Source organism: Salvelinus fontinalis, chromosome 17 (assembly GCF_029448725.1).
Source record: "Salvelinus fontinalis isolate EN_2023a chromosome 17, ASM2944872v1, whole genome shotgun sequence".
NCBI classification, from domain to species: Eukaryota; Metazoa; Chordata; class Actinopteri; order Salmoniformes; family Salmonidae; genus Salvelinus; species Salvelinus fontinalis.
This window is the reverse complement of record NC_074681.1, coordinates 14,360,019-14,386,395: the sequence shown is the minus strand read 5'-3', so window position 1 is coordinate 14,386,395 and position 26,377 is coordinate 14,360,019. Positions and strand designations below refer to the sequence as shown.

The 26,377-nt window shown below is 42.5% G+C and overlaps 1 protein-coding gene across 3 annotated transcripts in view; it reads right to left on the bottom strand.

Moving 5' to 3' along the window:
• The window catches only part of LOC129813751 (arf-GAP with GTPase, ANK repeat and PH domain-containing protein 3-like), a gene marked incomplete at its 3' end in the record, with an annotated part of 150,233 nt that overhangs the window by 67,498 nt on the left and 56,358 nt on the right, over window positions 1-26,377 (bottom strand). For 2 of the 3 annotated variants that reach the window (XM_055866245.1, XM_055866246.1), the window contains 1 exon segment: window positions 1-26,377. This exon segment is cut by the window's left edge; it is cut by the window's right edge. 3 annotated transcript variants of the gene reach the window in all.

Here is a 26,377-nt window from a genome sequence, read left to right as displayed (position 1 = left end):
TCAGTTAGGATCACCACTTTATTTTAAGAATGTGAAATGTCAGAATAATAGTAGAGAGAATGATTTATTTCAGCTTTTATTTCTTTCATCGCATTCCCAGTGGGTCAGAAGTTTACATACACTCAATTGGTATTTGGTAGCATTGCCTTTAAATTGTTTAACTTGGGTCAAACGTTTCAGGATTCTACAAGCTTCCAACAATAAGTTGGGTGAATTTTGGCCCATTCCTCCTGACAGAGCTGGTGTAACTGAGTCAGGTTTGTAGGCCTCCTTGCTTGCACACACTTTTTCAGTTCTGCCCACATATTTTCTATAGGATTGAGGTAGGGCTTTGTGATGGCCACTCCAATACATTGACTTTGTTGTCCTTAAGCCATTTTGCCACAACTTTGGAAGTATGCTTGGGGTCATTGTCCATTTGGAGGACCCATTTGTGACCAAGCTTTAACTTCCTGACTGATGTCTTGAGATGTTGCTTTAATAAATCCACATAATTTTCCTACCTCATGATGCCATCTATTTTGTGAAGTGCACCAGTCCCTCCTGCAGCAAAGCACCCCCACAACATGATGCTGCCACCCCCGTGCTTCACGGTTGGGATGGTGTTCTTCAGCTTGCAAGCGTCCCCCTTTTTCCTCCAAACATAACGATGGGCATTATGACCAAACAGTTCTATTTTTGTTTCATCAGACCAGAGGACATTTCTCCAAAAAGTGCGATCTTTGTCCCCATGTGCAGTTGCAAACCGTAGTCTGGCTTTTTATGGCGGTTTTGGAGCAGTGGCTTCTTCCTTGCTGAGCGGCTTTTCAGGTTGTGTCGATATAGGACTCGTTTTACTGCGGATATAGATACTTTTGTACCTGTTTGTTTCCTCCAGCTTCTACACAAGGTCTTTTTCTGTTGTTCTGGGATTGATTTGCACTTTTCACACCAAAGTAAGTTCCTCTAGGAGACAGAACGCATCTCCTTCCTGAGGGGTATGACAGCTGCGTGGTCCCATGGGTGTTTATACTTGCGTACTATTGTTTGTACAGGTGAATGTGGTACCTTCAGGCATTTGGAAATTGCTCCCAAGGATGAACCAGACTTGTGGAGGTCTACAATTTTTTGGGGACATCTTGGATGATTTCTTTTGATTTTCCCATGATGTCAAGCAAAGGGGCACTGAGTTTGAAGGTAGGCCTTGAAATACATCCACAGGTACCACTCCAATTGACTTAAATGATGTCAATTAGCCTATCAGAATCTTCTAAAGCCATGACATCATTTTCTGGAATTTTCCAAGCTAAAGGCACAGTCAACTTAGTGTATGTAAACTTCTAACCCATGGGAATTGTGATACTGTGAATTATAAGTGAAATAATCTGTCTGTAAACAATTGTTGGAAAAATTACTTGTCATGCACAAAGTAGATGTCCTAACCGACCTGCCCAAACTATAGTTTGTTAACAAGAAATTTGGGGAGTGGTTGAAAAACGAGTTTACCTTAGTGTATGTAAACTTCTGACTTCAACTGTACTAGGCGGTGTCAGAGGAAGACCCAGATAATTGTCTAAACTCCAATCACCCAAGTCATAGACTGTTCTCTCTGCTATCGCACAGCAAGCGGTACCGGAGCACCAAGTCTAGGTCCAAAACTCTCCTTAACATCTTCTACCCCCAAGCCATAAGGCTGCTGAACAATTAATGAAATTGCCACCCGGACTATTTGCATTGACACCCCCCCACTCTTTTTGGTTTTACACTGCTGCTATTCGCTGATTATTATCTCTGCAGTCACTTTAGCCCTACCTACATGTACAAATTACCTAGACTAACCTGTACCCCTGCACATTGACTCGGTACCGGTACCCCCTGTATATAGCCTCATTGTTATCTTATTTTTTTTCACGTTAGTTTATTTAGTAAATATTTTCTTTACTCTATTTTCTTAAAACTGCGTTGTTGGTTAAGGGCTTGTAAGTGAGCATTTCACTGTAAGGTCTACTGTTGTATTCGGTGCATGTGACGCTATTCATATGAATCAGAGACCTGGCTGTTGCGTAATCCTCAACCTTCTCCAAAGGAGCGGAGACTAATTTGGTTTCACTTAATTAGTTCCATAGGTGACTGACTGTATTGATATGCTACACACACACACACACACACACACACACACACACACACACACTCACACACTCACACACACACACTCTCTCTATGGCATAACTTACTATGGGAGGCAGTGGCGGCATCATGTTGAATTATTAAAAACAATTACCATGGCCTAGGGAGAGTGGCAGGCGAATAACAGCAGAGGACAGCTTGGTAAATAAATAAAGTTGATATCCACAGCTGCTATTCCATTCCTTCTCTAATGATATCTGAATATCAAAGAGACCAAATCAACAAATGCTTATTCCTTCTCCCTCAAGCCTCCAAAAAGCCAAAAAATCTCCTCCAGGCTGCTATGCAGAGGCTTCAGCCTGCCCCGCCGTGAAATTGAATAGCCCCAAAAATGATTTACAGTAAGAACTAAGTGTCCATCCCACCAAAATGACAAGGCATTACCCTGGCTATTCCTGAAGGATAACATGCTCCAGTCCAGACAGACTAAGCTCTGGGACCAGGCAGCTCAGGCAGAGAACCAAGCATTTAGGTTGAGGTGTGTACGTACGTGTGTGTGTGTGTGTGTGTGTGTGTGTGTGTGTGTGTGTGTGTGTGTGTGTGTGTGTGTGTGTGTGTGTGTGTGTGTGTGTGTGTGTGTGTGTTTGTCAACCTAGCAAGGCCAGTAAAAACTACTGCATCCTACTTCACGAGTCTGTGACAAACATCCATATCAAATAAAATGTTTTTGGTGGCGTACACATTGTTAGCTGATGTTATTGCAGGTGTAGCGAAATGCTTGTGTTCCTAGCTCCAACAGTGCAGTAATTCAACAATACACATAAAACCCCAAAATGTTTAAAAAAAATACAGAAATAAAGAAATATTAGAATCAGCAATATCAGAGTCCGAACTATAAATATACTGAACTAAAATATAAACGCAACATGTAAAGTGTTGGGCCCATGCTTCATGAGCTGAAATAAGATTTCCCAGAAATGTACACACAACACACACAAAAAGCTACTTTCTCTAAAATGTTGTGCACCAATTCGTTTACATCCCTTTTAGTGAGAAGTACTCCTTTGCCAAGAAAATCAATCCACCTGACAGGTGTGGCATATCAAGAAGCTGATTAAACAGCATGATAATTACACAGGTGCACCTTGTGCTAGGGACAATAAAAGGCCACTCTAAAATGTGCAGTTGTGTCACACAACACAATGCCACAAATGTCTCAAGTTTTGAGGGAGTGTGCAATTGGCATGTTGACTGCAGGAATGTCCACCAGAGCTATTGCCAGAAAATGTCATGTTAATATCTCTACCATAAGCTGCCTCAAACGTCATTTTTGAGAATTTGGCAGTATGTCCAACTGGCCTCAGAAACGTAGACCACGTGTAACCACACCAGCCCAAGACCTCCACATCCGGCTTCTTCACCTGCGGCTTCTTCACCTGCGGGATCATCGGAGACCAGCCACTTGTCCAGCTGATGGAAGTGAAGAGTATTTCTGTCTGTAATAAAACCTTTTTGTGGGGAAAAACTCATTCCAATGTCCTCCCAGGCCCACCCATGGCTGCGCCCCTGCCCAGTTGTGTGAAATCCATAGATTAGGGCCTAAATATTATACATACATGTACTATGTAAATATTCGTAATCCATTCCTTACTTAGATGTATGTGTATTTTGGGTATATGTTGTGAAAATGTTAGATATTGCTTGTTAGGAAAGTATTCAGACTTTGTCCACATTTTGTTACATTACAGCCTTGAAATGGATTAAGTAAATAGAAACTCAGAAATCTACACACAATACCCCATAATGACAAAGCGAAAGCGAATTTTAGAAATATCTTATTTACATAAGTATTCAGACCCTTTTCTATGAGATTCGAAATTGAGCTCAGGTGCATCCTGTTTCCATTGATTATCCTTGAGATGTTTCTACAACTTGATTGGAGTCCACCTGTGGTAAATTCAATTGATTGAACATGATTTGGAAAGGCACACACCTGTCTTTATAAAAGGTCCCACATTTGACAGTGCATGTCAGAGCAAAAACCAAGCCATGAGGTCGAAGGAATAGTCTGTAGAGCTCCGAGACAGGATTGTGTCTCTAGGGAAGGGTACCAAAGAATTTCTACAGCATTGAAAATCCCCAAGAACACAGTCGCCTCCATCATTCTTTAATGGAAGAAGTTTGAAACCACCAAGACTCTTCCCAGAGCTAGCCGCCTGACCAAACTGACTAAAAACCGATGGTCACTCTGACAGAGCTCCAGACTTCCTCTGTGGAGATGGGAGAACCTTCCAGAAGGACAACAATCTCTGCAGCACTCCACCAATCAGGCCTTTATGGTAGTGGTCAGACAGAAGCCACTCCTCAGTAAAAAGGCACATGATAGCACGCTTGGAGTTTGCCAAAAGGCACCTAGAGGACTCAAACAATGAGAAACAAGATTCTCTGGTCTGATGAAACTAAGATTGAACTCCTTAGCCTGAATGCCAAGCATCACGTCTGGGAGGAAACCTGGCACCATCCCTATGGTGAAGCATGGTGGTGGCAGCATCATGCTGTGGGTTTGTTTTTCAGCGGCAAGGACTGGGAGACTAGTCAGGATCGAGGGAAATATGAACGGAGCAAAGTGGAGAGAGATCCTTGATGAAAACCTGCTCCAGAGCGCTCAGGACCTCAGACTGGGATGAAGGTTCACCTTCCAACAGGACAACGACCCTAAGCACACAGCCAAGACAACGCAGGAGTGGCTTCATGACAAGTCTCTGAATGTCCTTGAATTTCCCAGCCAAAGGCAAGACTTGAACCCGATCAAACATCTCTGGAAAGACATGACAATAGCTGTGCAGCAACGCTCCCCATCCAACCTGACAGAGCTTTAGAGGATCTGCAGAGAAGAATAGGAAAAACTTCCCAAATACAGGCGTGCCAAGCTTGTAGTGTCATACCCAAGAAGACAAGGATGTAATTACTGCCAAAGGTGCATCAACAAAAGCACTGAGTGAAGGGTCTGAATACTTATGTAAATGTGATATGTTTTTTTGAACATGAATAGAGAATAGAGCAGCAGAATAATTCAGTTTGAGTTATCAGGGAAGTTCAAAGTCACCCCAATATCTTAATTATGGGTGTCATGTCCCATAGCACCATCAGGACTGACCTTTACTGGATATGACATTAGTATTACTCAGTGATTCAGACAGTCAAGGTAATCTAACCAGAAAATAACATTGTAAAATCAAACATACAAGTGCTATGACACTCTAGTGTTTTGGCTGCTGGTGACCGTTGAGAGACTGTATTCTGGCAGGTCAAAATAATAATCTTAAAATGGTGTGACAACAAAAAAATGGTGCCAGTAGGAAAGTTGCTGTTACCCAAAATTGAGAAAAGTGCTAAACAAAATAAGAGTCATGACGGACAAAATTATAAATTAATAGAATATCCATATCGAATTGATGTCACTAGAATATGATTATAATGCAGTTTTTTTAGTATTACAGTATTAAATATTACAGTATTAAATCAAATACCAAATCCTACAGGACAGTAAAAGTGCTGATTTCAGTGATTCTGACTCACCTACTATTGCACCCCAGACAGTCTTACAGAGGACATTGATGAGAACATTCACAGAATGGTACTGGTCCTGTTGTCAGTAGAACACAGAACAACCACATTAGCCTGCAGCAAGACTTCAGTTGCCAAATTAAATGGGTAACCTCCACTTTGAGTCCCACTTTCACCCCAGCATGATTAAGGGCTTCTAAACATTGTGTTTGAGCTGGATTTGCATTGGAATAGTCTATTTCTTCTGCATCCACCGATACCAACCACTAGCCTGCGCGACTAACGGCGGCTGAACTATAGTAGTGTTTGTGAGACAAGGGCAGATCCCGAAAACGTCTCCTCACAAAAACGTCTGAAGTCCTAACGGCTTGAGCGACAAACTATTATGACTCCACTTTGAAAAGCTGAGAATCTCCCGTACACATAACACGCCCATGTTTTGCTCTAGGACGCAAGCCACACAAGAGTCATTAGAGGTAACAGGCTCTTTTAAATAGAAGATCATAAGAAATCCCAGGGAACAGTGTCTATATAATACAGTAATAAGCTCACATAACGGCTGTCACAAACTACTTGTAGCGCTGGTTGTCCTGAAAATAAAACGGTAAAACACTTCAATGTGAGGCTAAATATGAGGGCAAAGCAAGCAAATGAACGAAAGTAGCGAATTTCAGCTTTTTCACTGTGGGAATCCCTGGACCTATGAGTTTAAGTGTGTAACTATGGACATCATATCTAGGCCTAGGCTATTTCATTTGATCATTAGAATCGCTTAAAGTATTTTGATTTCTATTAGAAAATATAGTGGCACCAGTGACTACAAGCAGTATTTTTTATCAAATAAACAAACAAAAAGAACAGAAAAATCTAATTTGTTAGCCAAATAAAATCAATGAAGTTTTCAAAGATAGGGAAGGGACAAACGGTATTAGTATCCTGAGAAGATCACAAACTTGGCCGTGTCTCTCTACTACACCATTCCTGTGTATCCAGACGAGAGAGAAAAACATCAATCATCGAGAATAATGAATCACACTCAGTTTCCCAGGAAACATCCTAGACGTGACAACATCAAAAAAATCGCAACCTGCTTGAATCAAAACACACTTTTGAGTTATACCAGCCAGCCGGGCGGGTGGGATTGAATTGTTGAGTTGTTCCAAATGCTGAGTAGAGCAGTCAGCTGTATTGGATTGGAGGGAGAGGTGATGTCCCCTTGAGTGGTGTCAAAGCAAAGCCAGTTTAATGGAAGCACAGAGCGGCCGTGCCAAAAAGACATACGTAGGACATTGTGCTGCTCCAAGGCAAGGTGCCACACCGAGACCAACAGCTGCCATAGGTTTAGCTCTAATGTCCAACATAGGCCTGCTGCTTAGAATGCATGCCCAATACTACTTAGAATGCATGCCCAATCCAATACTACTTAGAATGCATGCCCAATACTACTTAGAATGCATGCCCAATCCAATACTACTTAGAATGCATGGCCAATACTACATAGAATGCATGCCCAATAGTATATTGCTCATTCTAAGCAGCAATCTGGTGTGGACATTGACAAAACAGAGCCACACTGGTCATAATAAGGACTGTGGACGTGCCGCAGTAAATGTACCATTAGACACTGTGTACAAAACATTAGGAACACCAATACAGACTGACCAGGTGAAAGCTATGATCCCTTACTGATGTCACTTGTTAAATCCACTTCAAATCAATGTAGATGAAGGGGAGGAGACTTTTGTGGATTGTGTGCCATTCAGAGGGAGAATAGGCAAGACAAAATATTTAAGGTCCTTTGAAACAAAGTATGGTAGTAGGTGCCAGGCGCACTGATTTGAGTGTGTCAATCAAATGTTATTTGTCACATGCTTTGTAAACAACAGGTGTAGACTAACAGTGAAAGGATTACTTATTGGTCCTTTCCAACAATGCAGAGAAAATAAAAAAAGATCATAACAGGAGGAATAAATAAACTGCAATGCTGCTGGGTTTTTCACGCTCAACAGTTTCCCGTGTGCATCAAGAATGGTCCACCACCAAAAGGACATCCAGCCAACTTGACACAACTGTGGGAAGCATTGGAGTCAACATGGGCCAGCATCCCTGTGGAACCTTTCAACACCTTGTAGAGTCCACGCACCAACGAATTGAGGCTGTTCTGGGGGAAAAAGGGGTGCAACTCAATATTAGGAAGGTATTCTTAATGTTTTGTACACTCAGTGTATATGCAATGAGGAAACTCTATTGCTCTGTATTGTGAATGTATTGAAACTATTTGATGCTACTATTTGATGCTACCTGAATGCGTTTGATGATGACATGCTGCAGAACAAATTGCCTGCTGGGGGACAATAAAGCCTCAGCTCTAGAGAGAGAAAATGCGCTGTACTGAAGATACTGAGCTCCCAACACACACAAACTATGAACACATCCAATGCCACTGATGTGGTATGCTGGACACGTAGAACACCACTTAGTCTACCCATAATACCTCATTGGGTTTTGAAGTGTCATCACCTCCTACACCTACTCTGGGGTCCAATCCGTGGTAACTTTTACCCAATTGAATTTTATCTTGCACTGAGGAGTAGTGTGTCTGAGCACACACACACTCTCCCGGAGACACACAGAGCCATCATCCTTCCTACAGCAATCCGAAGGGAGCGAGGCAGGCTAATGAGCAGAGAACAGAAGTTGGGCCACAGGAAAACAACCTTAGGCAGCAGAAATGAGATCAGAACTTAAGCTCCACCAGGACCTCTCTCTCGCTTTTCTCACTCTCCCTCCCGCCATTCATCCTCCTCCCTCCCTCCTACCAGTCTGCTGAGTACTGCATCAGCAGCACCTCATGAGAAGGGGAAGGACTGTTCTTGACTTTAACTACACTGAACAAAAATATAAAACGCAACACGTAACAATTTCAAAGATTTTACTGAGTGACAGTTCACATAAGGAAATCAGTCAATTGAAATAAATGCATTAAACCCTAATCTATGTATTTCACATGACTGGGAATACAGATGTAAATCTGTTTGTCAGCGATACCTTGTAAAAAAGAAGTAGGGGTGTGGATCAGAAAACCAGTCAGTATCTGGTGTGACCACCATAGAGTTGATCACATACTGTAGAGTTGATCAGGCTGTTCATTGTGATCTGTGGAATGTAGTCCCACTACTCTTCAATGGCTGTGAGGTTATTGGATATTGGCGGGAATTGGAACACGCTGTCGTACACGTCAATCCAGAGCATCCCAAGCATGCTCAACGGGTGACATGTCTGGTGAGTATGCAGGCCATGGAAGAACTGGGACATTTTCAGCTTCCAGGAACTATGTACAGACCCTTGCGACATGGGGCCGTGCATTACCATGCTAAAACATGAGGTGATGGCGGCAGATAAATGGCACGACAATGGGCCTCAGGATCTCATCACGGTATCTCTGTACATTAAAATTGCCATCAATAAAATGAAATTGTGTTCGTTGTCCGTAGCTTATGCCTGCCCATACCATAACCCCATTGCCACCATGTTGTTCACCCCTCTGTTCACAACGTTGACGTCAGCAAACCGCTCGCCCTCAGACGATCAGGCTGGTGCGAAGCAGCACTATGTTAACTATTGCCTGGGTGTGATTATGAGTCAGTTAAAGAATGTGAAACAATGTGTATGTTAACTATTGCCTGGGTGTGATTATGAGTTAGTAATTAAAGAATGTGAAACAATGTGTATGTTAACTATTGCCTGGGTGTGATTATGAGTCAGTTAAAGAATGTGAAAAAATTTGTATGTTAACTATTGCCTGGGTGTGATTATGAGTCAGTTAAAGAATGTGAAACAATGTGTATGTTAACTATTGCCTGGGTGTGATTATGAGTTATTAAATGTGTATGTTTACTGCTTTTCATTAAATCATGTATGGCTACAAATATTATATTCCTTTATATGGGCAGAATCTTGTAGCCTATATACACATTTGTTCATATGGGCAGAATGTTGTATATAAATTAGTTCATATGGTTATATAAAGGCTAAAAACAGATAATATCTAGTTTCTACAATGTATTTTAGTTTCTATACCATCCATTAACACCAACCATAAACCCTTTATTATCAACAAAAAAATCAGAGCAAAATACTAAACAACAATGGGGAAAAAATAAGTAGGCCTAAAATACACAACAAAAAAAAGAGTAGGCTACATGACAATGCAGCACCATAACAACAAGTTCAGGAACAAATCCTTCCAAGAATGTGCTTAATTTAGGGATAGGCGTCCGGCCAACGGGACAGTTGTAAATCATGCAGCGCCGTGTGTCATGATCGCAGATTTTAGAGGAACAAATGTCGGTACATATTTTTTTTTTTTTTACCTTTATTTAACTAGGCAAGTCAGTTAAGAACAAATTCTTATTTACAATGACGGCCTAGGAACAGTGGGTTAACTGCCTTGTTCAGGGTAAGAACGACAGATTTTTACCTTGTCAGCTTGGGGATTCAATCTTGCAACCTTTCGGTTACAAGTCCAACACTCTAACCACTAGGCTACCTGCCGCCCCCGTCTTATATCGTCTGAAAGCTTAAATTCTTGTTAATATAACTGCACTGTCCAATTTACAGTAGCTATTACTGCGAAAAAACGGCATGCTATTGTTTAAGGAGAGCTCCTAACAACAAAACACTTTTTTCACAGCAATGGGTTTGATAAATTTACCTCTGAAGATGAAATGTGTACTTACATTCTGAAATCTTGCTCTGATTAATCATCCAAAGGGTCCCAGAGATAACATGACGTGTCGTTTTATTCGATAAAATCATTTTTCATATCTTAAAAAGGTCCATATAGCATGCATGATTGATTTTGTATTTCCACTAGTTCAATTTGCAAAGAAAGGAATCTGTGAAAATCTAACCCTAAACGTTGTTTCAACCAGTCAAATCATGTTCGTATTTATTAGAGATCCTAGAACGTAACTAGACTTCAATATATCTTAGGAGTGTAGTATATCCTATAGGACACCAAATTTTGCGCGCCGATGACAGGGGCGGTCTTTACTTGATTGACTGTAACTTTGTAAAATAAGCACCAATCAGGGTCAAACAAAGCTAGCTAGATAGCCAATGAGCTGGGCTTTACGGGAGTATGCGGAAACCCCGTATCTGTCGGGACAAAAATTACAAGAATATGGAGAGTTATGAAATTATGAAAACTGGGTGTTTTGCAAATGTTGAACTTACAATATGGCTACTAATACTGGAAAAGCTAAAAGTCCAAGTATAAAGATTTGATGATATTCTTGCAGAAAAATGTAATGTAAATGTCTCCTTCATGATTTCCCCAAATGTACCCGGGTGACTTCACACTAAAATGTCAGGTAGTTCTCTCATACTTCAAGTTATCCGTCTGAAACTTTGCACATACACTGCTGCTACCTTGTGGACACCATGGGAATTACAACCAGAGTGATGGCTAGATTCGTTCCATTTCAAAGTTGGTGGTAGAAAAAAAAGGAAAAGAATGTCTTCTACCAGATCTATTGTGCTATATTCTCCTACATTCAATTCACATTTCCACAAACTTCAAAGTGTTTCTTTTCAAATGGTACCAATAATATGCATATCCTTGCTTCAGGGCCTGAGTTACAGACAGTTAGATTTGGTTATGTAATTTTAGGCGAAAATTGAAAAAAAGCGGGCTATCTCTAAGAAGTTTTAATGTGCTGGTCTCATAAGGATTTTGGAGTCATTGAAAGGGTTGAAATGTATGTGTCATGAAGAAGTGTCTAAGTAGGCTAGGTCCTCATTTGTCTGATGGATTTTGGAGTATTCACAACTGCAACTTGAAAGTGTAGGCAACGCTCTTCAGGTAAGACTCCTGCCATTCAGTTGTGATGTATTTCTCAACCAGTGACTTCAGATCCTTCTGTTGCTTGCAGTAGCGGGTTCTTTGCCATGGTGGAGAAACGCCAGCAAGTTGCTGCTCCATTCTCTTTTCATCTCTTTGATGCAGTCATTGCAATGCCTCGAACTTCCAAATGGTGGGTTGGGTAGCGCCAAGATTCAACAAAAAAGCATCGTAGCAGTTACATATTTTTTAACAAGAAAAAAAGAAATAGAAGCAGTTTAGCAACAATGTTATTGACCTTGGACATGCTGTCATCAAGAATACTAGTAAAGCCAGTAAGTTAAACAAGACATAAGGCTACCTATGGGAAGCATTGGCTTTCTTCCAATGCATCTGACCTTCTCTCCAAACCATGTTGCCTGAAAGTATGTCAGGAGCTCCTCCAGTTGATGTTCCGGGAGCTGAAAGAACCGTGCATCCAGCATAATGTGGATATAACCCTGTCAGGGGTTATGTGACCTCGGCATTCGAACGCATCATATTCGGAGCACTTCCAGAAGGACTTATTTGTGGTCTGTCGTTCCCGTTTGTAGGTGTAGGCTTCATTCGCCAATATATTTTTTTAAGCACAGAGAATAAATTAGGTTTCCATTGCTTGTCAGGGACGTCACCAGGAGCTTGGATAAGTGAGTGCCACTGGAAAGTTGGCGGACTATAATTTCCTCCTGATATTGTAGGCCTACAATCTGTGTATAGACCTAGACTCTTGTCATTGGCCTATGCTATTGGTTGCATTTAAGACCAGGGTCATTTGTTTTATTGATCTCAGTATGTCAATGTCAGAGTATCTTGTCATTTTGGTAATTTGTGTGGAATTAAAAAATGTTCTTGTAATGTCTCCTGTCATGTAAAATGACGTAGAATTGCAGGAAATTATTTTAGAAAAGGCTGTATTTTTCTCAGACCCGCATATATCTCAGACCAGCACATATATATGATATGGGAGTCCCCAGTCAGCCACTGGTCTTCAGGGCTGAGCCTCTGGTTATGAAACTCTGGTTATGAAACTCTGGTTATGAAACTCTGGACGTCACTGTTGCTTGTTCTGACCTCCTCTAAGAATAATGAATGTTGAGGGTAGCAGTGCAAGGTCTTTTTAAGCAGAACATTTGGATTATTAGCATATGAATGACTTGCAATTCAATTGCTGGACAATCCAAGCCATCCATCCAACCCATTTATTCATATCTGGCAGTTCAAAGAGGAGAGTTTCAAAGGTAATGGACTGGGCCTTGTTATTGTTCATTAGCAGCATACATTTGCATTCATTCGCTTAAATGTATTTAAATACCCTATGCTATTTTGTGCAATGTATAGCCAGCCTACTGTATTGTTTGTCTGTCTGGACTGTCTGCCTGTCCTGGTGAGAATCTTAAGTTAATAAAATACAAAATAAGTCTTCTTTAGTTTGTGTACCTATTAGAATTCACCCGAGTGTCCTCGCCAGCCAGGTAAGGGCAGCACTTTACATTCCAATGTTCGTCTTCTGAATCTCTCAGGCATATTTTTTTTATTGAAAATGGGTACAAATGGGAGAGATGGACAAATACTGATTTTAAAACAAAATGTACTACATCTTGATTCATATTATCAAGAAATAAGGTGAGTATCAAAATAGTTTTAAAACATGCCCTTTGCCTTAAATTGAACCTTGGTTAGATCTTTAGTATAATAGCCTCTAGAGTCAACTCAAAGTATGGTATTCTGTTCTTGTGAAATAGCTTACATCTTCCATATCATAATGAGACTAAATGAAACGACATAGGCTAAATTGATTTGGTGATGTTTTCCTATAATAAATGGATTTGGACTGTTAAAATGTAAGGGGAAAGGCAGACATTTTATATAAACATTGTATTTCTGTGGCTCAAATTTCATAATCATTTTCAATTTCAGACGTTTTTCTTTGGTAGGCCTAACCATGTGTTTCTTCCCACTCGGAAAGCCTGCTCACTGATGTCTATACCAATGCTGATAATTGTGACTTGATTAAATTGGAAAGATATCAATTATGATAATGATGATGGTGAGCGCCGAGTATATCCTAACCCTTTAAATCATAGGTTATTATTAATTTGTCTCTCTAAAATCATAATGTTTACATTTCTAAAGTTGTGACAGTCTTTTTTTAATTGAAACGTCCAAATGTCGGCCTTTGACCAGAAACATTTGTTTCGTATGGAATGTTCTATTTTCATAACTGATCGAAATTGGGTATGCTATAACCTATAGATAACATTCTGCCCATATGAACACATTTATTGTAGGCCATATAAAAAGAACAGCCATGTAATGAACAGATTATTTCACATTCTTTAATAAAAGACTCAAAACAGAAACAGGCAATAGGCTATACAGCTGGCTTCACAGTTTCCCCCGCCAAATAGCCCCGCCTACAAGGAAACTCGACATATCTCGGCGACATTGAGTGCGCGAAGGGGTGGAGTGGTTACGCATGGTAGGCGGTTGTGAGGCCAGTTGGATGTACTGCCAAATTCTCTGAAATGACATTGGAGATGGCTTATGGTAGAGAAATTAACATGAATTTCTCTGGCAACAACTCTGGAGGACATTCATGCAGTCAACATGCCAATTGGATGCTCCTTCAAAACTTGAGACATCTGTGGCATTGTGTTGTGACAAAACTGCACATTTTAGAGTGGCCTTTTATTGTCCCCAGCACAAGGTGCACCTGTGTAATGATCCGGCTGTTTAATCAGCTTCTTGATATGCCACACCTGTCAGGTGGACAGATTATCTTGTCAAAGGAGAAATTCTCACTAACAGGGATGTAAACAGCATTTTTTGCGCAAAAATATAAACTGAAATAAAAGATCCCAGAAATGTGTACTTACCCAAACCACAAAGATGTCTACCCAACCAACTTTATCATCACTATACTACGGCATCCGGCCCCCTTCAAGAGAACTAAGATTTTATAATGTGATTCTGTTCCGTTATGTAATCTAAGTAAGCATGATACATAACTGCAGCAAACATTCTAGAAGTAGAACTAATGTATTCATGGAGGCCAGGGAAGCCCTCGGCACCACCTGTGTCAACTCAGCGTGGATTGTTTTGGTTATTTTTACTCAGGGATCTTCACAGGTGTTGCCCTTCGCAGGTCACATTGTAACGGGCCCCTGGTGCCACCACACTGCTAAAGTGGGCTATTTCTGGGGCTCTGCTGGGATGCCGAGGCAGGAGGGATGAGACAGGTGTGAGAGCACGTGTAGGGAGGAGTTGGAAGACAAACCATGGAAGAAATAGTACTGTAGTATTCCACCCTGCACCACTAGGGTCTAACGGTAGAAATACACAGTGCCATAGCACAACCAAATTACAGTTCTTCATTTCTGCATGTGTGGCCTCTTTAGTAAGGTGAAACATTCAGAACATTGCAGATATAAACTAAGTATACCAAACATTAGGAACATCTTCCTTATATTGAGTTGAAACCCCCCCCCCCCCTTTTGCCCTCAGAACAGCCTCAATTAGTCGGGGCACGGACTCTGCAAGGTATCAAAATCATTCCACAGGGATGCTGGCCTATGTTGACTCCAGGGCTTCCAACAGTTGTCATGTTGGCTGGATGTCCTTTGGGAGGTGGACCATTCTTGATACACACAGGAAACTGTTGAAAACCCCAGCAGTGTTGCCGTTCTTGACACAAAATCGGTACACCTGGCACCTACTACCATACCCTGTTCAAAGGCACATACATCTTTTGTCTTGTCCATTCACCCTCTGAATGGCACACATACACAATCCATGTCTGAATTGTCTCAAGGCTTAAAAATCCTTCTTTGGCCTGTCTCCTCCCCTTCATCTACACTGATTAATCCACTTCAAACAAGTGACATCACCTGGATTCACCTCGTCAGTCTATGTCATGGAAAGAGCAGGTGTCCTTAATGTTTTTTACACTCAGTATAAATGCTATGTACTATTTAAAGCAGAGAGACATGACTACTTACTATCCATGACAAGAATCGGAATGTTGCACTAGGGGGTTGCGTTCTGTTCGGACCACCAGGAAATACAAACATCGCTGTTCCCATTAGTCAAGGTCAGGTAGAAGCCCAACCAACCTCTATTTGAAAACCTTTTGTCCCATTCCATGCCTACTAAACAACACCTAGGGGGGAAGTGAAGTAAAGTGGTCCCGTGTGGCTCAGTTGGTAGAGCATGGCATTTGCAACGCCAGGGTTGTGGGTTCAATTCCCACGGGGGGACCAGGGTTCAATTCCCACGGGGGGACCAGGATGAATATGTATGAACTTTCCAATTTGTAAGTCGCTCTGGATAAGAGCGTCTGCTAAATGACATAAATGTAAATGTAAAGTGAAGCAGGGGTAAGTGGTTAATAAGTAGCAGTGCTGTTGTTTCTGCCTATTCCCTACAGAAGTATTGTCTGTTAGGTTCTCTGCCTCTCCCTCTGTCTCCCTCTGGGCTGCCTGCTGAAATCTGCATGCCAATGAGATGAGTGAGCACAGTGGTTTTGTCAGTTTCCCAGACTGATGCCTCATGTCGAGAGAGGGAGACAGAGAGAAAGAAAGACCGACAGCTGCAGGTTCACTGGCTAGCAGGCGTCAACCCACCATGACCAACAGCGTCTCTCGCTCTCTCTCTCTGCGGTGTGTCACAGGACCGAGAGGACCCATCCAGTCAGAGGACCGCTGGCATCACCCCATCTGAACCCCACCCCACCATGACACCTGACAGCGTTCACCCCACCACGACAGCCTGTCTCTGCGTGCCATGCCCCAGCCAGCCAGTCAGAGGACCGCTAGGCTGATGCCCTTATCAACAGAGAGCTTAGAACTTGAATAATTCAATAAAATCTATGTCTATAGGCTTTTACATCCTCATACAGAACTTAGACGATAGGCCTAGGCGATAACGTCCTCTGAAATCCTTTGCTAACTTGCCATCAAACTCCAGGAACAGAGAAGAGCTAGGTGTGCTCAGAGCTTCCATTCCTTTAGGGACAGATATTCAATAAGAATGGTGGTGCCTATACCCACTGAAAAAGGAAGTTGGTCAACTCTCTGCTATAGTACAAAACCTTGTCTCGAGCACATCCGATACGCGACAGCCACAGACAGAAGAAGTATTCAAACAGTTTTCAAAGAGATAAAACTAGGCTGATGGAGAATATCTACTGCTGAACGGAGTGGAGAGCCCCATTGATAGTGATAGCAGCGGTGGAGAGGAGACCCAGCCTCTGGTGATGTCCAATATCTTTCAAGACATTATTTTGCTGGCTTGTGTTCGGCACTGACTGCAGAACATCAAGTACACCAGGAACCACTGACTTGGTTGGCTGGGCTTCAAGCAGTAGTTCACACCCTAAATCATTGAGAGAGTTCACGCCATCTGTTATGTGTCAATCCCAAATGAATAGCAAAGATGGGCATCCTCTTGAATACTAAAATTAGACTGCATCTATTCTCTCATTATTTTGGGATCGAGGCAAATTGTTGGATCTAGTACCCGAACAGATGGCATGGGATGTGGACTCATCCTGATATTACACAGCTATTGTGGTCTGAAAATATCTGACTACATTTGATTCTGGAATTAACTATCACATCAATATCAAAAAGCATTGTTTCAGGTTGCAACACGCCACCATCAACAATTAACAGTCTTAACTGGAGAATCCAAACCAATCACAAGGCACGAAAGAGAAATGAGTGATGATTTCAAGGTCGAGATCATCATCATTACCTCAGCCTGATAATGTGTTGCTGCTCAGATGTATATACAGGACTAATCAAAATTAATTTTGTTCTGATAATTGAGTGTAATTAAGGTGCTGATGATAATGTGTTGCTGCTCAGATGTATATACAGGACTAATCAAAATTAATTTTGTTCTGATAATTGAGTGTAATTAAGGTGCTGATGATAATGTGTTGCTGCTTAGATGTACATACAGGACTAATCAAAATTAATTTTGTTGTGATAATTGAGTGTAATTAAGGTGCTGATGATAATGTGTGCGCTGCACTCCATGCTCTCGAGTGCCTCAAGGCCCAAGGCCAAGAATAAGCGCTTAAATAATGGCAGGAGGCCCAGTGCATGTCAGGGATGAAACACCAGTTTTTCCACGGTGGCTGTGGTGACGCTGATGACAGGTTGTTAAAAGTTACGGGGATGACATCAGGGAAGGTCATCTAAAGAGCGTGTCCATTGAAAAGTCCGTACATAGCAAAAAATGTCGTCAGAAATAACTTGCTGGTTATAATGCTGATCATATATCTCGTTGGCATTATATCTTATACCTCGTATCAAAAACAGTGATGAATTTGGTTATTACAGCAAAATAAGTGGCATTATTATGTCTGATGTATTTCAACACGAAGAGGAGTCAGGCTGTGAAACGCTTGGTAATTTATCAGTTGATTTCAAGCTATAGGCCTAGACTCAAGGCTACTGTAGCTGTCAACCTTCTGCATCTAAGTGTCGCAGCAGTCCCTAGAAAGGTTCAGTTCAGAGTACTTGTCCCACCACAATGAACACAGTGACACCAGGCCACTATACACCATGACTCCCATAGATCGAATATGAAACAAAAAGACTCACTTAACTTTCTCTCCCCTTCATTGTTGTGGAATAGGCTAAGAACTTGTGTTATTGAGGGGCCAGTGACCCCACAATGACTCATCTGACTGTTCTAAGAAGAGGCGGGTGTATGGGGACAGAGAGCAAGGCAGCAAGCTAATTATCTTCTCCCCGGGTGCACACTGAGCTGCCTACCAGTTTCACAGGTGACTCGACTTCTCCCGCTGCTAGTCAGCAGCATTACAGGTCCACCGCACAGGAATAGGAGGAATCCACACTTCTATATCAGCAATCACCGACTCGGAATGGCTGAGTCAGTTATTTCACCTTGGGATGAAATAACAGGTGTTGCGAGTCAGCTAGAATGGACAATGATAAATGCATGCACATTACAGAGTGCAAAAGTCATTACAGTTCTCGAGAGATGCAAACTGATAGAAGTCACAATCACCAGGTGATAGTGGATGTAAATAGAACTTTCCAGTTTCACTTAGTTTTTTGGAAAGGTTTACAAACTGCAGAACTAGGTGACAGAAAAAAAAGAGATGAAGGATATTTAGGAACAATGTCATTCAATGATTAGAAATGTTCCAGTTTCCCCCAAACAACATTTATATCCATTTTGTGGGAACCTTTAGACTGTAGGTATCCGTCAAAGAAGAACAAGACAGCCCCATTGTTGATAAGGACATGTTGTTATTACAGTGTGGCAAACTGTGACCTTCTAGCAGGTTGACGTTTATTGGGATGAGTCTTGTCCTGGAGGCAGAACTAAACGATTTCCGCTAGATGGACCAGCTGCACTTTTACCCTACTTACATGTACATATTACCCAAATGACCTCAACTACCTCGTACATTGACTCGGTACCGCTACTCCTTGTAAATAGCCTTGTTATTGTGTTACTATTTCATTTTTTTTGCAAAATGTTCTTACTTTTTAACTCTGCATTGCTGGAAAGGGGATTGGAAGTAAGCATTTCACGGTAAAGTGTACAACTGTTGTATTCGGCACGTGACAAATAAAATGTGATTTGGAAAGTCAAAATTGGCTATATTGTTAAGGTTATCGTTAGACTTTCAAATCACAATTTATGGCTTTGTTGCTATGCCAGCTAGTGACCACTATAACTTAACATCCAGGCTGCATCACAACCAGCCATGATTGGGAGTCCCATAGGGCGGGGCACAATTGGCCCAGCGTCGTCCGGGTTTGGCTGGTGTAGGTCATCATTGTAAATAAGAATTTGTTCTTAACTGACTTGCCTAGTTAAATAAACATTAAATAAATATAAATACATTTTTAAAAAACACACACAGTAGCGGCATCTCCACGCCACTATAGGCTAACAGAGGGGAGGAGCACGGCAGCAGGGTTGGCCCCAGGCATAAGCGACATAAGCGGTCGTTTAGAGCCCCAGGCGGCTAGGGGACCCCCGACCCCAAAAAAATAAATAAGAAAAATACATTTTCAGGAACTCAGTCGGGGTCTCAACTTACTTTTGCATTAGAATACACAAGGTGCAAGTTCAAAATGTGTTAGTGCATCATCAATTATTCTCTTGTTATGTCAGTCACTGACAGTCACTCAACTTGCCATGTCAGCTAAAATAACTTAGATCGGCAAGTTAGTCCAGGGTGTGTAACCTTTATTTAACTAGGCAAGTCAGTTAAGAACAAATTCTTATTTACAATGACGGCCTACCGGGGAACTGTGGGTTAACTGCCTTGTCCAGGGGCAAAACGACAGATTTTAACCTCGTCAGCTCGGGGATTCAAACCAGAAACTTTTCGATTACTGACCCAATGCTCTAACCACTAAGCTACCTGCCGCCCCAAATATCTAAACTTGTAGTAATCATGGCCGAATACCTACCGGGCACGTGTCCAGGGGCCCTGACCTCCAGGGCGCCCCCACTGATTTTGTTAATCACGCTCACTTAGATATCATTAACATGGAATAATTCATGGGAAAATGGGTAGAATTGCAGGAAATTATCTCTAAAAACTACACATTTCTTCTTTCTGCCCCTTGGAAAAATGAGAATTACCTGAAAGGCAGCCCGTGCATGTATATCCAGTAACCAGTCTGACAATGGCCGTTAGTATTGCATCGCCAGCCGCGCTATTATTCCTTACGTCGTTTGTCAACTACTGCTTTAGACTGCCTGCTATTTGTGATATGAATCTTCATAGTTATGCGGCCATATTGTAGCGAGAGTTACAGGAAAATGAACGAGCCAATGTTTGAAATGATAAGGTAGCAACACATCTGCCACGCTGATCCTCAACACTGGAGCTCCCCAGGGGTGCGTGCTCAGTCCCCTCCTGTACTCCCTGTTCACCCACGACTGCATGGCCAGGCACGAGTCCAACACCATCATTAAATTTGCAGACGACACAACAATGGAAGGCCTGATCACCAACAACGACGAGACAGCCTATAGGGAGGAGGTCCGAGACCTGGCCGGGTGGTGCCAGAATAACAACCTATCCCTCAACGTGACCAAGACTAAGGAGATGATTGTGGACTACAGGAAAAGGAGGACCGAGCACGCCCCCATTCTCATCGACGGGGCTGTAGTGGAGCATGTTAAGAGCTTCAAGTTCCTTGGTGTCCACATCAACAACAAACTAGAATGGTCCAAACACACCAAGAGAGTCATAAAGAGGGCACAACAAAGCCTATTCCCCCCCTGGAAACTAAAAAGATTTGGCATGGGTCCTGAGATCCTCAAAAGGTTCTACAGCTGCAACATCGAGAGCATCCTGACTGGTTGCATTACTGCCTGGTACTGCAATTGCTCGGCATCTGACAGCAAGGAACTTCAGAGGGTAGTGCGTACAGCCCAGTACATCACTGGGACCAAGCTGCCATCCAGGACCTCTAGACCAGGCGCGGTCAGAGGAAGGCCCTAAAAATTGTCAAAGACCCCAGCCACAGACTGTTCTCTACTACCGCATGGCAAGCGGTACCGGAGTGCCAAGTCTAGGACAAAAAGGCTTCTCAACAGTTTTTTCCCCCAAGCTATAAGACTCCTGAACAGGTAATCAAATGGCTACCCAGACTATTTGCATTGTGTGCCCCCCCAACCCCTCTTGTTACGCTGCTGCAACTCTCTGTGTATCATATATGCTCCCGCACATTGGCTAACCGGGCTATCTGCATTGTGTCCCACCCACCAACCCCTCTTTTACGCTACTGCTACTCTCTGTTTATCATATATGCATAGTCACTTTTAACCATATCTACATATACATACTACCTCAAACCAGCCTGACTAACCGGTGTCTGTACGTAGGCTCGCTACTGTATATAGCCTGTCTTTACTGTTGTTTTAGTTCTTTACCTACCTCTTGTTCACCTAATACCTTTTTTGCACTATTGGTTAGAGCCTTTAAGTAAGCATTTCCCTGTAAGGTCTACACCTGTTGTATTCGGCACACGTGACAAATAAACTTTGATTTGATTTAATGAGAAAATAATCGCTATTTTGACTGCCTGTACGAGTCTTGCTTGTGTTTGACCTACTTGCCTAAATATGTTACAACAGAGAACAAAGTTTATGCAAACATGTCGATCATGTCTTCTGTGTACAACATGATAGCTGCATGTAGCCTCTCACCCCTCCTGAAAAAGAAACATTAAAATCACACTTGAGGCATGGAATGCATAGTCAGAACATGTCAACCATATCTCTAGTGCACAACATGAAGTTCCCCCCTCCATGCAGAAATATCTGGATCAATAGCCACGGCAAGTCAGGTTCCAGAAAATCCGGAACCGCAGCCACTCTAGAAAACAATCTCGCTTAGGGCTCCCAAAAGTCTAGGACCGGCCCTGCTGGGGAGGGTAAACAAATAGCTAATCTGATTTTAGCCAACAATTGAGCGCTGCCTTGCCACAATAAACAGAGGAGATCCAGCTAAATCCAAACATAAGCTCTATCTGCCCACGTAGCGCACAGAGCCAAAGCATGACAAAACAAAACACATCTCTTCCTGCACTGCAGCTATGCACTACTCATGGATGGATACCACAACCCCCCACAGTGATTCTATAATGGTCTCTCCCTCCATACTACTGGATAACAGCTATTCTCAGTCTGAAATCAGAGCATTGTTCCGGAAGGGCATGCTGGCACAGTGGTTTGAAAACCAACTAGAGGTCAAACAGGACCACATCAAAGCTCGGCCTGTGCTGTTGTTACACACCCTCACCAGAGGGTGTCACTGTTGCTACATGCAATAGCAAATCACATTGTTCAGTTACAAATACAGCACATTTCCTTCAGAGGACAATGATGTTTTATGGGAATTCCAGGAAATAAAAACAATGGGTTCTTCTAAAGAATTACTTGAGCTAAAATCATTGAACGAGAGGGTTTGTTCACAGCTACTCTCTGTACATGGGATAATTAGGTGTCATTCAGACACTGCTAAGTAGCAGGAGTGAGGAACAAGTTCCAGTCATGATGAAAGCTAAGAATTATTACATGTTTTATCTCCCATCTCAAAGAGAAAAATTAATGTATCTCCTTTTAATATGTAGATATCTAATCCACTATTTGAGGAAAGATGGTGCTCAAGAGTATTCCATGGGAACTACTAGCACCAAATAAGTATATGTATGGTAAGAACATTTATTAAATTGTAGATTTTTTTTTATAATGCAGAGTTTTGTTTATCAAATCATACAATTTTAACGTGCAAAGTTAACATACAAAACAGTTCTCCTAAAAGCTTGCCTGTTCACATTAATTTGCCCTTAGCGGTGAGTGACAGAGATTAGATAACTGGCTCATCAGTGGGGTATGGAATGGCTAGCCATGCACCCTACCCACAACCCTCAGCAGCCAGCACTCAGTGGGAGAATCTCAATTGCATACTCCTCGCATCCTCTCTCCTTTGGCTTTCTCGTCCAATTGGTTTTGAGAAAGCTCAAACCAACCTGCTCCTCTAATGGGTTTTGAGAAGGAGGCAAGGAGAGAGGACGCGAGGAGAATTCAATTGAGATTCTCCCAGTGAATTGGCCTGGGGTGAATCTCAACTGTATTTCCTTGATTCCTCGCATCCTCATCTCGTCTCCTTGTCAACACATTGGAACAGAAGATCTCCTCCAATGCATTTCAAGAAGGAGGCAAGGAGAAAGGATATGAGGAATCAAGATAATATAATTGAACCCCCCGTTTCTCAATAACTGAAGAAACAAAAAAGAGCAAGAAATAAACACTACAATGAATAATCACATATTGTAAAGTGAGGAGACTGATTTGGAAATACAAGTATCTCACCACATGTACATACATACAACAGATTTACACACATGCCTGAATGGTGAGGGCTAGAATACAAATTAGGGTTGCCATTTTAGCACAAACACATTACATAGATTATTTATACACTATACATATCCGTGATTACTATTCGCTTATGCTGGAGACAGTTTGTAATATTTGCCGGTCGTCAGTTCAACTGGTCTCAAGGGAGCAGCTATGTGAGTTCCACTAAAGACTTCCATTCTGCTTCTTTTGAAGCCATAGGAAGAGAACCTGAGCTGTTATTCACTGGTTAATGCTGTGGGATTAAAGGACAACTGTTATGACCACAAGGTCCTTGACATTTAATCATGGATTACATTCATTTAGCACCTTAAACTAGTTTTCTCCAAGGGCTTTACATTGTGTGTGTGGGGGCAGCGAGTAGCTTCCATTACAATGGTCTCATGATAATGATACCTTAATGCTAGTTACATCAACACCCTTTACAACACATTATAAAACACACTGTCAATATGCAGCTGGGTATTTCAATGAAAACTCAGCAAAAAAAGAAACGTTCCTTTTTAAGGACCCTGTCTTTCAAAGAGAATTCGTAAAATCCAAATAACTCCACAGATCTTCATTGTAAAGGTTTTAAACACTGTTTCCCATGCTTGTTCAATAAAGCATAAACAATTAATGAACATGCACCTGTGGAACGGTCGTTAAGACACTAACAGCTTACAGACGGTAGGCAATTAAGGTCACAGTTATGAAAGCTTCGGACACTAAAGAGGCCTTTCTACTGACTGAAAAACACCAAAAGAAAGATGCCCAGGGTCCCTGCTCATCTGCGTGAACGTGCCTTAGGCATGCTGCAAGGAGGCATGAGGACTGCAGATGTGGCCAGGGCAATAAATTGCAATGTCCGTGCTGTGAGACGCCTAAGACAGCGCTACAGGGAGACAGGACGGACAGCTGATCGTCCTCACAGTGGTAGACAACGTGTAACACCACCTGCACAGGATCGGTACATCCGAACATCACACCTGCGGGACAGGTACAGGATGGCAACAACAACTGCCCGAGTTACACCAGGAACGCACAATCCCTCCATCAGTGCTCAGACAGTCCACAATAGGCTGAGAGAGGCTGGACTGAGGGCTTGTAGGCCTGTTGTAGACATCACTACCAGACATCACAGGCAACAACGTTGCCTATGGGCACAAACCCACCGTCGCAGGACCAGGCAAAAAGTGCTCTTCACTGACGAGTCACGGTTTGGTCTCACCAGGGGTGATGGTCAGATTCGTGTTTATCGTCGAAGGAATGAGCGTTACATCGAGGCCCGTACTCTGGAGCGGGATCGATTTTGAGGTGGTGAGTCCGTCATGGTCTGGGGTGGTGCGTCACAGCATCATCGGACTGAGCTTGTTGCCATTGCAGGAAATCTCATCGCTGTGCGTTACAGGGAAGTCATCCTCTTCCCTCATGTGGTACCCTTCCTGCAGGCTCATCCTGACATGACCCTCCAGCATGACAATGCCACCAGCCATACTGCTCGTTCTGTGAGTGACTCCCTGCAAGACAGGAATGTCAGTGTTCTGCCATGGCCAGCGAAGAGCCCAGATCTCAATCCCATTGAGCACGTCTGGGACCTGTTGGATCGGAGGGTGAGGGCTAGGGCCATTCCCCCCAGAAATTTTTGGGAACTTGCAGGTGCCTTGGTGGAAGAGCGGGGTAACATCTCACAGCAAGAACTGGCAAATCTGGTGCAGTCCATGAGGAGGAGATGCACTGCAGTACTTAATGCAGCTGGTGGCCCCACCAGATACCGACTGTTACTTTTGATTTTGACCCCTCTTTGCTCAGGGACACATTATTCCATTTCTGTTAGTCACATGTCTGTGGAACTTGTTCAGTTTATGTCTGTTGTTGAGTCTTATGTTCACACAAATATTTACACATTAAGTTTGCTGAAAATAAACGCAGTTGACAGTGAGAGGACATTTCTTTTTTTGCTGAGTATATATTCAAATGTGACCACAGCCCTGTCTTGCTAAGACTCTTACTATACTCAACGGTACAAGAGAGGTGTGTGTTCCAAGCGGGACATGATTCAGTTACCGACCAGCTGAATGCTAAGAAATGCTAAGAAAGAGAGCCAAACTTCTCATCAAGTGCTTCATTGACATACAATGACGTTTTTACATGCCATTGCTAACTTCCACAATCCCCACCCGGACCGTAACCACCACAGAACTGTGTGATGTTACCGCATGTGGCATGTTGTAAACATTTTTGACGGTTCTTTGATCTGTTAGCAGCGGGGCAGGGCTAGGAGGACAGTGGTCATAGCTAGTGCAGAGGGGGCACCCATAGGAATCCCATGCATCTACAGCTGGCGTTGGTTGGTCCCCGTGTGGCATGCTGTGCGCTCTGTGCAAATCGTCCCTGCCTGCCTCCGCTCTCCTCGCCATCCCACAAGCCCTGGCTGACTCCTGCACGCCCACTCGCCCCTTCTTCCTTCCATCCAACCGACAGGCAACCTGTTGCCTAGGAAACCCCAAAGCACTCACATCTACTCTGTCTGAGAGTGAAAACAAATTTCAATCTGCCCGTTTAATCATTTATTTGTCATAATTTCATTAATCTCGCTTTCATCCCGTTCATCCATCCATGTAGGCTATAAAGCCCTCCCCTTTCCTCAAATCATCCCGTCATCCATTTTCTTTCCACACTCTCTCTATGCGGATTCCAGGACACACTTACAAACTCTCTAACTATCCTCTTCTGCTCCTTGAACTTTAATGTTCAGAGACTGATTGTGGTCATAGTTCAACTGCTATTTCTTTCATTAAGGCTAATCTAGATAATGTTCCTCGATCTATTATTGCAAAGCGCATGTGATAGAGGATTACCAAATGCACAGACAACACTGACTATCCATCTCCACTGCAGTGCACCTGT